A 13,308-nucleotide genomic window follows, 5' to 3' on the forward strand; every position below is an offset into this window, starting at 1 on the left:
CACACACACACACACACACACACACACACACACACACACACACACACACGAAAGCAGAAGACCCTTCCTTAGATCTCCACTTGCCTTCTGGATATTAACCCCAGAAGCTTAAGGAGGGAGGGATAGTGGAAAGGAGAAAGGATGGGAGGGAGGGAGAGAGGGAGAGAGGGAGAGAGGGAGAGAGGGAAGGAGGGAGGGAGGAAAGAGGACCCATTTCACAAGGCTGCAGAACATACATCCCTTCTCTGCTTTTACAGTGTCAGGTACCAGTGCAGGCAGCTGTCCCCTGTGGGTGGCAGGAGGTCACACTTCGATGACTGCGGGGTGACAACTGGACTGCCAGCAGACATCCCTCTGGACTGGCTGGGAAGAGACTTCCCAGGAGGGTGGCAACAACACACACAACATAGAAACAGGAGAAGGTCTTTCCATGGCTCTCCTTGCTTGCCTTGCCTTCCCTTCCCTTCTGCCTCACCCATTCCTCCCCAGGTAATCATAATCTATTCCCTAACAAGTAAGGAAACAATAACAGAACTAAATGCATTGTTAATGACTGGAAAGAGAGGTGGTGGCGGCCAGCGGGTGTCTTAACACTTATTTTAACGGTGACATAGGGAGAGGGCAGAGCAGCAACAGTTAGAGAAGAGATGCTTTTAACTCAGTGACACCTCAGGGACAGCAGAAGGCATCTTCCCACTCTGTTATCCCAGGATCTGAGCAGAGCTCTCCCCAGCCACAGCCACCCATGCCCTGGGCGGCTTCCCAGGGGTGCCAATAAAGAGGAGGACCTTTGTTCTTTCCTTGAAGAAGGGTAAGTGCCTCCCAGTGTGAAGTATTCTAGAACAAGAGCACAGGACTGAATGAATCACGGCGCTGACATGGGGGTGGGGGTGGGGAGGGATGTCCTGTGGTTAACCACATTTTACTGGGGATTTTTATTGATTGCCTTTGTATTGAAAGAGACATGACTCAAAGGTACCATAACCACAGTCTTGCAAAGCACTGGGTTCTAGTGGAATTCAGCGGCTGGGATGTCGCGAGCCACAGTGTGGGATGGGAAAAGGTTTGCTGACGTCATAGATATCTGCTTCTCTCCTCTGCCTGCTGATGAACTAGCAGGCTTCTCTCCCATTTCAGGCTGTGGCGGATCTCAGATCTCTGAGCAGGCAGATCCTGGGCTCTCTCTGAACGTTAGTGGTGTGTTCTCTTACCAGCTGGATTTATCTGCCAGCCATCTTTTTTGTATGTTCACAGTGTGCTGTGCCTACAAATCCACTTATTTTTTTTATAAAAAAACATATCTGCATTGTACACAATAGCTCTTTTACAAGTCCATTTCCACAAAAAGGATATGCGCTACTGAGGGCAGGGGTGATGAGATTGGGAGATCAGAAAGAATACTGCAGTCAGTTAAGCCAGTCAAGTTCCTTTGTCACCAGGTCTGGGGGGCAGTGGACACTAACAGCAGCCTCCTTGGGAATGTACACAGCCTCTTTCCCTCATGGATGGCTCTAAGAGGCCTTGAAGACATTTTTCTGGTGGATAGTGATGTCTCTGATCTCAGGGGCAGGCATGTAAGGTATGGAGGTGCCTTAGGGAATTCACCCTGGCCAGGTCATCCTGTCCATCCACTGCACTAAGCTGCAGAACAAGGAACATGCAACTGAGGCCCTGCATAAAGCCAAGTTCAAGTTCCATGGCTGCCAGAAGATCAACACCTCAAGGAAGTGAGGCTTCCGGCAACTGTGATGTGGATGAACGGAAGGCACAAAATAGCTAAGAAGAGACTCATCCTGACGGCTCTGGGGGTCAAACACATCCCCAGTCAGACCGTGACCCTTGGATAAGTGGTGGGCCTTGCACCCCTTCGGGCTTCACTGTGTTCTCATACACCGCACCAAATCATATTCAGTAATAAATCCCCACCCTAAAAAGAATAATAGCAGTAGCAGCAGCAGCAGCAGCAGCAGCAGTGACCACACAAGCAACCTGAAGCACAGCATCTGGGAGGGGCCTTGCCCACTGTCTTGCTGACAGCAGTGGGGACACCTGTGCTTTAAGCCCAGGAGGTGGGACTTTGTACTTTTCTGCCCAAGGCCTGTGTTCCCCTTCCGAGCAAGTGGCCTTCCGATGACACAGCGCCTACAGGTGAAAATGAACTGAATAAATGAGATCAAATCCCCCAGGTTGACACTTTCAGGGACAATCCAGACAGAACTTAAAATGAGGTTGAAGGAGCGAGAAGGTTAATGTGCCATGCACTCGAGGGCAGAGAGGAGGTGGCTCCGGAAGTGAGTGCCATGGCTTATAAGCTTCTGGACCTGAGTTCAGTCCTGCTGCCGAAGGGAAAAGCTGGGTGTGACTGAGCAGACCTGTAACCCTAGTGCTACAGGGAAGCGGAGACAGGAGAGTAGGCTCCAGGTTCAGTGAAAGATGCTATCTCAAGGGGAAAAGGTAGTGGGCGACAGAACAGAACACCCAGTGTCCTCCTCTGGCCTCTATACAGATCCTCAGAGCATATGCACGGAAATCATACCGCACACACGCGCACACACACAATTTAAAAACATGGGCCATCTACTTTGAGAAAATCGGCTTTGACCATTTTTTCTAAGAAGTTGGGAAACAGAAAGAGTCTCGTGTGCTATCCTCTCTTGACTGGCATATTTTAACGGGACATGGTCCTATTGTTGACTAGCTACCACACTGTTGTACGGAGGCGTTCAAGAGCTCACTCTTCTGGCTTCACTGAAAGTCTAAAAACTCCACTCTTAGAAGCTCTCCACCCACCAACCAAGCCAGGTCCCGGCAGCCGCCACGTCTCTTGGAACCTATGAATGTGACAATCTTTAGATACCTCATATTTATTATAAATGGTATCTGGGACCTTCTTTCCATCTCCCAGGAACTTGGACCCTCTTCAGCTTTTCTATACTTTGAGATGGCATCGGCCATTCCTTTCAATGTATGTCAACTTGATGCTAAAGACATGGGCCGTACCACCTACTTTTTCAATTGAATTCTCACAACAGAAAAGCAAGAAAGTTAAGAGCTTCAACAGTGACCAGGAAATGAATAAGAGAAGGGCAAGTTCTTCAGCCCTCACGAGGCATGAACCATTTTTGCCTGTTAGATCATTTTCTTCTTTAAAAGTCATTGAAGAGTGAGGTTTTCCCACACTGGAACACTGGACTGAGCTCCCAAAGTACCAATGAGGAACAGAAGGAGGGAGAAGATGAGCAAGGAAGTCAGGACCAAGAGGGGTGCACCCACCCACGGAGACAGTGGGGCTGATCTAATGGGAGCTCACCAAGGCCAGCTGGATTGTGACTGAAAAAGCAGGGGATAAACCCGGACTCTCTGAATATGGTGGACAATGAGGGTTGTTGAGAAGCCAAGGACAATGGCACTGGGTTTTGATCCTACTTCTTGTTCTGGTTTTGTGGGGGCCTAGCCAGTTTGGATGTTCACCTTCCTAGACCAGGATGGAGGGGGGAGGACTTTGGACTTTCCACAGGGCAGGGAACCCTGACTGCTCTTCAGACTCGAGAGGGAGGGGGAGAGGAGTGGGGGGAGGGCGGGAGGAGTGGGAGGCTGGGAGGAGGCGGAAATTTTTTTTTCTCAATAAAAAAAAAAACAATAAACAAACCAAATCCTCATCTTAGCGAAACACAAAGTGGGGTTCTGAGAGCACAGTAGGCCTGCTGGGTTGTAGCCTGGTCTCCTCTATGCAAAACCTGTATTTCTTGCTACTGGTTCCTAATTTGATTGTCACATGTGAGATCAGAGTTGGTCCATGGGTAGGTGAATCCCTTTCTTGGCTCATTGACAGGTTGGGGGTCAACAAACAAAACGTCAGCATCCTCAAAGTTGAAAGGGAAGGTCCACCTTCTGTTCCACAAAAAAAAAGAATCATTTCTTTTTTTTTGTGGAACTCCCATTACAGACACTCATCTGTCTAGACAGACGGCTAAACAGGGTCCCTCCAGGGTTAGACTTCAGTTCTCTCTGTTCAGCCTGTTGGCTATTTAGCAATTAAAAAAAAAAAATCAGAAAGAAAGAGGGGGAAAAAAAAACGTTTAAAGACTGTAGTTCTGAGCCAACCCCTCCCCCACTACCCAGAGAGTAGTTTAAGTCATTTCAATACAGGCTACATGTGGTAAAAGTCTCAAGCAGAAATCAGATTGAGACAAAGGGGCCCTAAAAATACTCATGAAGTCTGGCTACAGATACAAGAACACAGGCCCAAGCGTCCCTTTATAGCCCTTGTGACAGCAACTTGAACTCGCTGAGGGAGCAAGGTCTCACCCAGGTATTCCTGCAGCTGGGGATGAGAAGCCACCAAAGTCCAGCTTCCCACTCTCTGTTCCTTCCATGCCCTGGGGATGCTGAACTTTCTCTAACTTATAATAAGAAAAATACTATGTATTTTTCTTCTTTGAAGAGTGGCATGGGGGTTTTGATTGAGATTGCACTCAATCCATGAGGCACGTTTGGTGGGACGGACATTTGACAATATTAACCAGTTCATGAGCAGGGGAGGAAGCCTTTCCATCTTCAACTATCTTCCTTAAGTTCTTTCTTGGGAGTTTTAAAGTTTGCATTGTAGAGATCCTTTACCTCCTTAGTTAGGTTTCCTCAAGAGTAATTTTTTGAAGCTATTACGTACAGGAGTGCCCCCCAGTTTCTTCTCAGTGTGTTTATCATCGGTATATAGAAAGTCTACTGATTTCTTACATGATAAGCGTGTATCCTGCCTTTCTTCTGAAATTATTACTCTCAGGCAATGTCAAGCTGCATTTATGTTTATACCTAGACAATTTTACTCTCAGCCTTAAACAGAATCATTTCTGTGCACTGGGCAGGATGCATACAGAGACTCGGGGTGGATACGAGGTGATAAGAATAAATGATCAAGTGATGGCTGAGAAGTCAGCCCTAAACGAGACATTTTTACCATCCCCTCTTAGGCTCAGAGATGTGTTGGGGGGTGGGGTGGAATGAATGTAAGACCCTAAAGATAGGGCGAAGCTACGAAATGTCTCCTGGGCAAGACACTGCCATTACAGCCATGCACTGGCCGGGTGGGTGGATCTACCTTAACACAGGCTCACCATCAAGAATCAGGCATAGAGGGGGGAAAGGGGAAGGAGAGGAGGCATAGTTCCCAGGGCTGAGCTATCTGCTGCAGATGAACTCAGAATGGGGAAGCCATGGCCTTCAGTTGTGTACCCACTGCCAACGCCACTGGGCTCTCTCGGATTGTTCCTATTCAATGGTCACAAGGATGATGGCCTTGGGTACACTAACGAGTACACACACATCAATAAAACACAATCAAAAGCATGGATGTGGGGGAAGGACTGGTAGGGATGAGGGAGGAGCCTCGACAGGGACGGGAGGGAGGTTCTGGGGCGGAGAATTAGAATGCATTCTATTCATGTATAAAACTGCAAATATCAAAACTAGTAATAGAAGGGAAACTACTACAGGGAGCAGAAAGGAAGTCAGTATTCCTTTATGAAGGTGGAGAGAGAGACACAGGCTTGTGGTGATGACATTTCTTTAAGCCTATTAATACTGCTACACTTGGTGGACACAGCATTCTTCCAGGTAGGCAATTGGAAGCTGGCCAGCCTGCCATGTGTGGAGAGATGAAAGCATCATGTGACTAAAACCAGACCTCACTGTCCTTTCTCCAGAAGTCCTCAGCATGACACACAATACCTTTTCTATTACGGTACAGATTTACAAAACCAGTCCCTGTCTCATTTCACAGACATTCATTGGATGCCCGAATCTGCCACATTCTTCCCTGTGTGTGTGTGGATTGACAGGCGGGCAGGGGCTACTATGGAAATTTTTGAGTCCTGCTGGCTGATGGGTACTGGTAGGACCCCAATCTTTTAGCAGGCATTAGAAAATCAGTGCGCTTTAAGCAAATAAATGGTGATCGTTGAAATTCACCAGGTTGAAAACAAAATGAGCAGAAAAAAAAATAAACAACACACAACTGCTGAGACAAATGGAAGGATTTTATATTGTATGCCATAATTATTAACCAGAGCAGGCAGGAAAATAACAAGAGCACACTCAGCCTGCATCTAATGTGTAGAAAAAAATAGTTTTGCTCTTCAAAGACCAAGTATGAACCCCCGCTTCACTCTGATGACAATGTTTGAACCAGAATGAGAGAGAGAGAGAGAGAGAGAGAGAGAGAGAGAGAGAGAGAGAGAGAGAGAGAGAGAAAAGAAAAAAAAACCCCACATCTTTCTCTTTGTTGGAAAAGAATGATTTTCTTGTACACGAGGCACAGATGACCCCTGGCCCCTGGCGTCCCTTTCTGTCATCTCTCTCCTACAGATAAAATCCCACTTAAATTTGAAGTTTATCCCTTCAGGGAGCAGCTAATAGGATGACTCTGGAGTCAGGGAGCCCACATTCATGCTCTGGCTCTGCCGTCTCTCATCTGTGTGACAGTGGGGTAACAGCACACGATGTCTGTAAGCCTCTCCTTCCTGTCTATAAGACAGAATAATGATCCTCTAAGGGGCCAATACAGATATTAGCCCAGAGTCCAACTATTCAGCCACTAACTGTTGGCTGTATTGTTCATATTTTTGTTTGTTTTGTGTATTGGTGTGTGCATGGGTGTTGATGTTCATGTATCTATGGTGCACATGTATGTGCATGCATGCAGAGACCAGAGGAAATCCATTCCGCATATGCTGTCCACGCTTTTCATCTGACACAAACAATCTCTCATTGGCCTGGAACTTACCTAGTAGGCTACGTTGGTTACAGTGAGTCTAGGGGTCTGCTTCCCTCCCACCCCTGTCTCCAGAGCTAGGATTCCAAGCACATACCACAGGCCTGGCTTTTTTATGTAGGTTCTGGAGATCAAACTCAAGTCCTCTTGCAAGCCCCCTGCAGCCAGGGCTCTCTCTCCTGCCCTTACATCATTAGTAAAGACAGAGTCCATTCTTCCCGTCCATCAACACTCCCACCCTATGATGCCAATAAAACATGGACAGTCAGGCAGAACCCCGCGTAGTTTTATCAGAAGCAGTAGGCATTCATCCGAAACAGAAGTTCCCAGACCACCTGGGCAGCCTTTTAAAAGCTAAAGATGCCGGGTCCCTCCACAGACAATGGGCTCAGAACTTATCCAGGTCAGCACACATAGTGTAGGTTTGCCAGCTGATTTGGATGCACCGCACAGGTGAGAACTCCCGAACTCGCACTACCGTGCCAGGGTGAGTGATTTTTACATGTAGAGCTCAGTCACTGCATACCTGCAGGTCAGCCATGCTAGTGATTCACCTTGTTCCGTTTCTGAAAATCAAACTTCCCTCTCCCGAACAACACTACTAGGGTTAATGATCCTTGAAGTCACAATGGTTTCCCCGAATAGGGACAATGGATGCAGAAAGTAGCAGTCTTGGGAAAACAAGCAACATGGACTAGAAAAAGACCCCTGCTGCCTGTGTGAGCACACAGAGAGTCAGCTCCGCTTCACAGCAGAGGCACAATCCAACTGAATTTTAGAAAAATGTGCTCTGACCAAAACCAATTTAGACTCCGGTTGGTGGACAAAGTTCACACTCAGCAAAACAAGCCCAGCAGTTGCATCATGCACACAACAGGGCGATTCAGAAATACAGATGTCCAGCCATGTGCACAACAATGCCTTCGTTTGTTCCCTCCCCTTCCCACCACTGACCCTGGGAGCAGGCTGGAAGAGCTCAGCATCTGTTGCTACTAAGAATAGGCTGTGCCGATGATTATCTATGAACCGGTAAGCCGTATCCTACCTTGTAGGTTCAGGGGGTCCTCACAAAGCAGAGCTGTCACTGTAACAGGGGCCACACAGCAGAGGCTCCTGCCAGCCAGAGTTACTTTCCAGTCTGTTCACTGGGTACAGGGGGAAGAGTCTGGCTCCGAGATCTGTACCCAAAGTATCACTATCAGGAGACCAAAGTTCTAGACTCTAGCTAGAATCAAGAGGGATGCCGTGATATGAAGGCTGAAGTCAGCACGGAGTTCACATGAGACATAGGAGGAGCAGGAGATCTGGCTCTCTCTTGTAAACTGCTAGGCACCTAAGGACTCCTAGCTTCCAAGACAATTAGCCAGATTCCTTGCTGAAGACAAACAACCTCTACAGACACCTCTAGGCATGTTAGGGACAGGAGGGCAATCTAAGACCCCACGGCAAGGGAGGTAAGCCTGATTCAGCATTTGCTGACAAACACACACTTCACACACCACATCAAGACATGCCTCAGAACCCTAGTACTTCCAGCCATGCCTCTGCTACCGGAAAAACTTGTCCCGATCGGAAGAACAAGTCATTAAAAAAAAAAAAGAAGGGAAAAGACCTGTATGTCTATCCTCCTAACATTAACCCACTCAGCATTCAGTCAGTCTCCATTGACAAGCTCTTCAGAACTGTAGACTAGGCCACATCCACAATATAAAAGTCTTCCACACTGGTGGAAACGGTCTCTCTTTTCCAGCTCCTCTACCAACTCCATGACAGACAGCATCATTTGCTAAAAATGCTGGCTGTCCTCTTCTGTAGGCCAGTCAGTCCTACTGCATCCTCATCTTCTCCTGGTGCCCTCTTCTGTCCCTTCTAAAATCAGGCATGGCCATGTGACTTGTGGGATACGGGTGGGGACTGTCACCACGCCTAAGTTAGGGTTACTGATTGGAGATCTCCCAGAGCACAATATAGTCAGCTCAGAAGGCGTACTATGACAATATGAGTAAGAGAGCCATCTTTGTTACCGGCCATTGTGATTGACAGCAGAGCTTTTGAGGCTGACCTTGAGCTTACAGAACACAATACTACATTTCCCAGAGTCCCAACTACCACGGCACACCATTACATCCATGTGTCTACAATCAATGGGCTAAATGTATCTTCTCAATGAACCAACCTTAAAAAAGTAAGCACTTCATATAACTCTACAATTCTATTCTCCAGCCTCAGTTTTAAAAAAGAGGTCCCTTGTGGACACCTCAAATTTTCAAAGACCTTCCTGGCTGCTTCACAACTTACGATGGCAGTCGCGCACGCCCACCTGGAAGGATGCCTCTGCTTCCGGTAAGCACGCAACACTCCCTGCTGCTGCCAGGCGGCCAACTATAGTCTCAGAGGTCATCTTTCAGGTTGCAAATGCCATCTCCTCTCCAAGCCATGCTAAGCAATTCTTTTGGCCTCTGGGATGGCGCTAGAAAACAACCACATAGTGTTGACTTTTGTTTTGGTTGTTTGCTTTGGTCTGCCTGACTTCCTCGCTAAGTTCTAGATTCCCCGAAAGTGAGGTGTGTGCTAGTTAGCTGTCATTTAACTCGGTACAGCCTAGGGTCGCTTGAGAGTTCAGCTGAAGAACTGCCTAGACCAGACGGGAATGTCTGTCAGATACTGCCTTGACGGATGACTGACGTAGGAGAGGCCAGTTCACCGTGGATGAGACTATCTGTGGGTGATCCAGCACTATATAAGACTAGCTAAACATGAGCCTGGGAGGGAGCCTGGGAAGCGGCATTCCTCCATAGTGTCTGCCTTGAGTTCTTGCCTTGGGTTTTTGCCCTGGCGGCCGTAGATAAAGGACTACAATATGGAAGCCAAATAAAACCTCTCCTCCCCTGGCTCTTTTGGCCATGGCACTCATTACAGCAATAGCAAAGAAACTAGAATAGAGTCTATGCTATATTCCTACACGTGCCATCTGTAGACTCAATTGATATTTCTTTTCAGATAAAGAAAGTGTAAAGTCTTACTGTTCAGACCCTATAAATTAGAAAGCAAAATCTAGCCCAACAGAATTTTTTTTTTGAGTGATAAGAGACATGGCTTTGCATACTCCCTGGCTTAAATGCTGACTTTAATATTTAATCTAAGGCATTTCCATTTCATTTTCTTAGACTGGGCTCGGTTGCACAGACCCAAAGATTTGGGAGATCAGCTTTCTGCTTTGCACAGGGAAAGGTGGATTGCCATTCTCGGCGGCTAAGGCATGGTCACCTATGAGTTTAGTGCTCTGTGTCCCTGGCCACTGAGTCAAAGGGCACTACTATTACTAAACATTCCAGCAAACACATACTCTGAGAGCTGCCATTTCGTGTTTGTTACTACAGGATGGGACACCCAGGGGATACATGAACACACAGAGGGCTGCCAAAATGCTTTCCTGTCAGAAGGGAAGAAGGTGAGATACTAATTACTCAGAATTACTAATTCAAAGCAATCAGGGACAGCGAAATAGCTCAATAGGTATAGGCACTCACAGCCAAGCCTGACAACCCGAGTTCAATACCTGATCCCCCATAGTAGAAAGGAGAGAACTGATGTCCACACTGACCATGTGCACACCTGTGGCACCTCCACGCCCCTTCGTGCACACGTGCACAATGTTCACGGCACTCGCGCTTAGGCACACAATGTCATTATGGCATAGATTTACATGGAAGTGTTCTTGCAAGGTCTCACCCCCGTGCCTTATAAAGATCTTGCTGGACTTCTTGCTCCTTCTGCCTGGGCTACTCTGTGCTCCTCCGTTCTCAACTGAACAGCCATAGTAAGCCTTTAGTCAAACCACCCTGTCTTCAGAGGAATAGCCACAGCTCTTCAGTGGCCACAGGATCCTGTGTGAACTTTCCCTGCTTATCTTTCTAATCTCATCTCCTAGGATACTTCTGATAAACCTAGGGTATGCGAGGGACAGTCAGACAGACAGACAGCAGTGCTTTCCCACACAATCACTCTGATCTCCTTCCAGCCTCTGTTTAAATATTATCTTCTTAAATGCAACTTCCCTGTCCCGACTATATGAGAATGTTACTCATCCCTCCTTCTCCCAAACCTGTTCTTTCTCATGCTCTCTGGAACATTTATCACATCGTGCCTTCTCTTTGAATCTTTAGTATCGATTGTTTTCTATCACCAGAATTAAGATCTCTAAAGGCAAGGGTTTGCTTCTCTGGTATTCACTTGGTGCCAAGAGCAGACACTCAGTAAGGACTGTTGAATAAGTTAATATCTCATAAGGAAGTCCTCTCTTTACTTTTGTTTTTCAAGAGTACTGCAAGCATTAGACATTTATTTTAGAATCCTATTTATACCTGTCGTGGATGTGGAGATCTTTGCATTAAAGCCTTATTGGGGAGTAAAATTACCCCTCTCAGCTCTCTCACACCTCAGCAGTGATGTAAATCATGCGAGGAGAGCTGGGCAGTTCTCAAAATAGTACGATGACCAGAAATAGAAGTAAAAACTATACTGAATTTTTCCTACTATAGGATAAGAGTCAGAGTAATGGGCAGTTCAAAAATACACCGGACTTCTGGGAGACAGAGTATTGCACACGTCAAATCATTACTGTCCTTTCCTCAAGTTTGGTCAGATTCTCACCTGCTTTAAGAAAAATGCCATTTGGAAAGTGAAAACCACAGTGCCGGAAGCAGCTTGGCTGAGTTCGGACAGTGGAGTTTACATTCCGGGGTTGGCTAGATCCTAAGCCCATGGAATGTGTCAGGGTGGGACTCAAGCCGTAATGAGGATGTCAGTCCTTTAACCAAACACTACCCTAGGGACTTATACATTGACTTCCGCCATAACTCCAGTTCGAAGACTCAAGATCATCTTCTGAGGGCACCGCATGCACACTGTGCACATGCGTGCACGCAGACAAAAAACCTCATACATGCAACATAAAAATGAGCCTCCTTCAGAGCCCACAGTTGCCTAGTTGAAGGCACCTAAATGAAGGGATTACTCACTTGTCTGATGCCAAGATGCTTCTCACCCATGTGCCCAATTCACTTCCCTGAACTCTCAAGGAAGGCCCTTCCCTGTGGCGGACAGGGAGCAGGGCTTTGCATGGTGCTATCATTAAGAGGTCTACCTCAAAGTTTGTAGGTACTTTGGAAAAGGAGAGGCACACAGTGAAAACTCTGACTGGCCCGTGCACTCAGCGGCCCTCCCTGGCGGCACCAGCTGATCAAACAGAGGCTCTGCTGGGTCTGAAGTCTTCCCCATGGGTGTCTGTGAGTAAACAGACCAGCAGCAGCATCGCTGGCATCCACTGGCTCTCACAGCTGCAAATGCCAGTGACTCAGGGACCTCAGGAGCACCTGTGGACTGTTTAGAGCATGCACCCTCCCAGCAGCCCCCACCCCGCGCTTCTGCGCTTCTGACTCCACCAGTCTGGGACAGGCCCAAAAAAGCTGCTCTGTAAGATGTCCTGGCTATACAAACATAGGCCGTGCTTGGGATGCCACCTTGAAATTTCTGCTTTTTAAGATTGATTTATTTGATTTTATGTGTTTGAGAGTCTTGCCCACATGTATGTTTCTGCCCTATACCGTGCCCAGTACCGTGGAGGCCAGAAGAGGCACCAGATCTGGAACTGGAGTCACTGAGAGTTGCAAGCTGCAAGGTGGTTCCTGGGAACCAAAACTGGGACCTCTGAAAGAGCAGAAAGGACTCTTAATCCTGAGCCACTGCTCCAGGCACCATCTTTAAACCTTAATGGAGCCACTGGAAAGCCTTGTACTAAGTCCTTACATGAGTTCATCTTTGCGACTGTTGATCTAGACATCTGTAGAGAGACTATCTGCCGTCTCTCCTGCTTATCCAGGTCTGAAACTCCAGCTCCTCTCTCCCTCCTTTCCTTCCTCCCCCACCCCCACCTCCTTCTCTTAGACAGACTCTAGCCCAGGGTAGCCTCAAACTCATGCTTCTCCTGCTTCTGTCTCCCCAGTGCCAGGATGATTGACATGGGCCCTCCATACCCAGCCACCTCTCCGATCAGGCTCATCCAGCCTTTTGATATTGCAAAAAGATGTTGTCGTCTTCAAAGTTCACGCTTGGGAAACACAAAATTGGGTTTTTAAAAATTGCAAAAAAAAAAAAATTCATAAAATTTTAAGTGAGTTTGTGTTGCGCTGCACACACAGCCGTCCTCGGCCACGTGCAGTCTGAGTGCTGGGCAGATCTGTGGGAGGCCAGCTGTCGGCTTAGGCAGGTTAACCTCACCTTTATGTATTATTTGGGATGAAGAACTTAACAGGAGAAGATGGTTCTTCAAGATCACAGCCTGTGACAGCATGGTTAGAACACAGAGTGCCTGAGGGAGCATCGGGGAGCAGTCACTGCAGACACTGGCACGGCACCAGCACTCACAATACCTGGGAAAGAGAGGAAGAGGCGCCTCACCCCGCCTGCTATCTGCTCACCCAGCAGTGTCTCCTTGGAATGGAGGGATAATTCAAACAGTGATAGGGATGGCTCTTGAG

The 13,308-nt window shown here is 47.5% G+C and overlaps 1 protein-coding gene and 1 non-coding gene across 3 annotated transcripts in view; one reads left to right on the forward strand and one right to left on the reverse strand.

Moving 5' to 3' along the window:
* Positions 1-13,308, reverse strand: part of Tgfb2 (transforming growth factor beta 2) — an 84,514-nt gene that overhangs the window by 52,059 nt on the left and 19,147 nt on the right. The gene's annotated exons all lie outside the window — the stretch shown is intronic.
* Positions 1,401-1,533, forward strand: LOC113456264. Its single transcript, XR_003377109.1, has one exon. It is a non-coding gene; the product is annotated as a small nucleolar RNA SNORA70 (small nucleolar RNA).

Source organism: Microtus ochrogaster, chromosome 6 (genome assembly GCF_000317375.1).
Source record: "Microtus ochrogaster isolate Prairie Vole_2 chromosome 6, MicOch1.0, whole genome shotgun sequence".
In the NCBI taxonomy this organism is placed as follows: Eukaryota; Metazoa; Chordata; class Mammalia; order Rodentia; family Cricetidae; genus Microtus; species Microtus ochrogaster.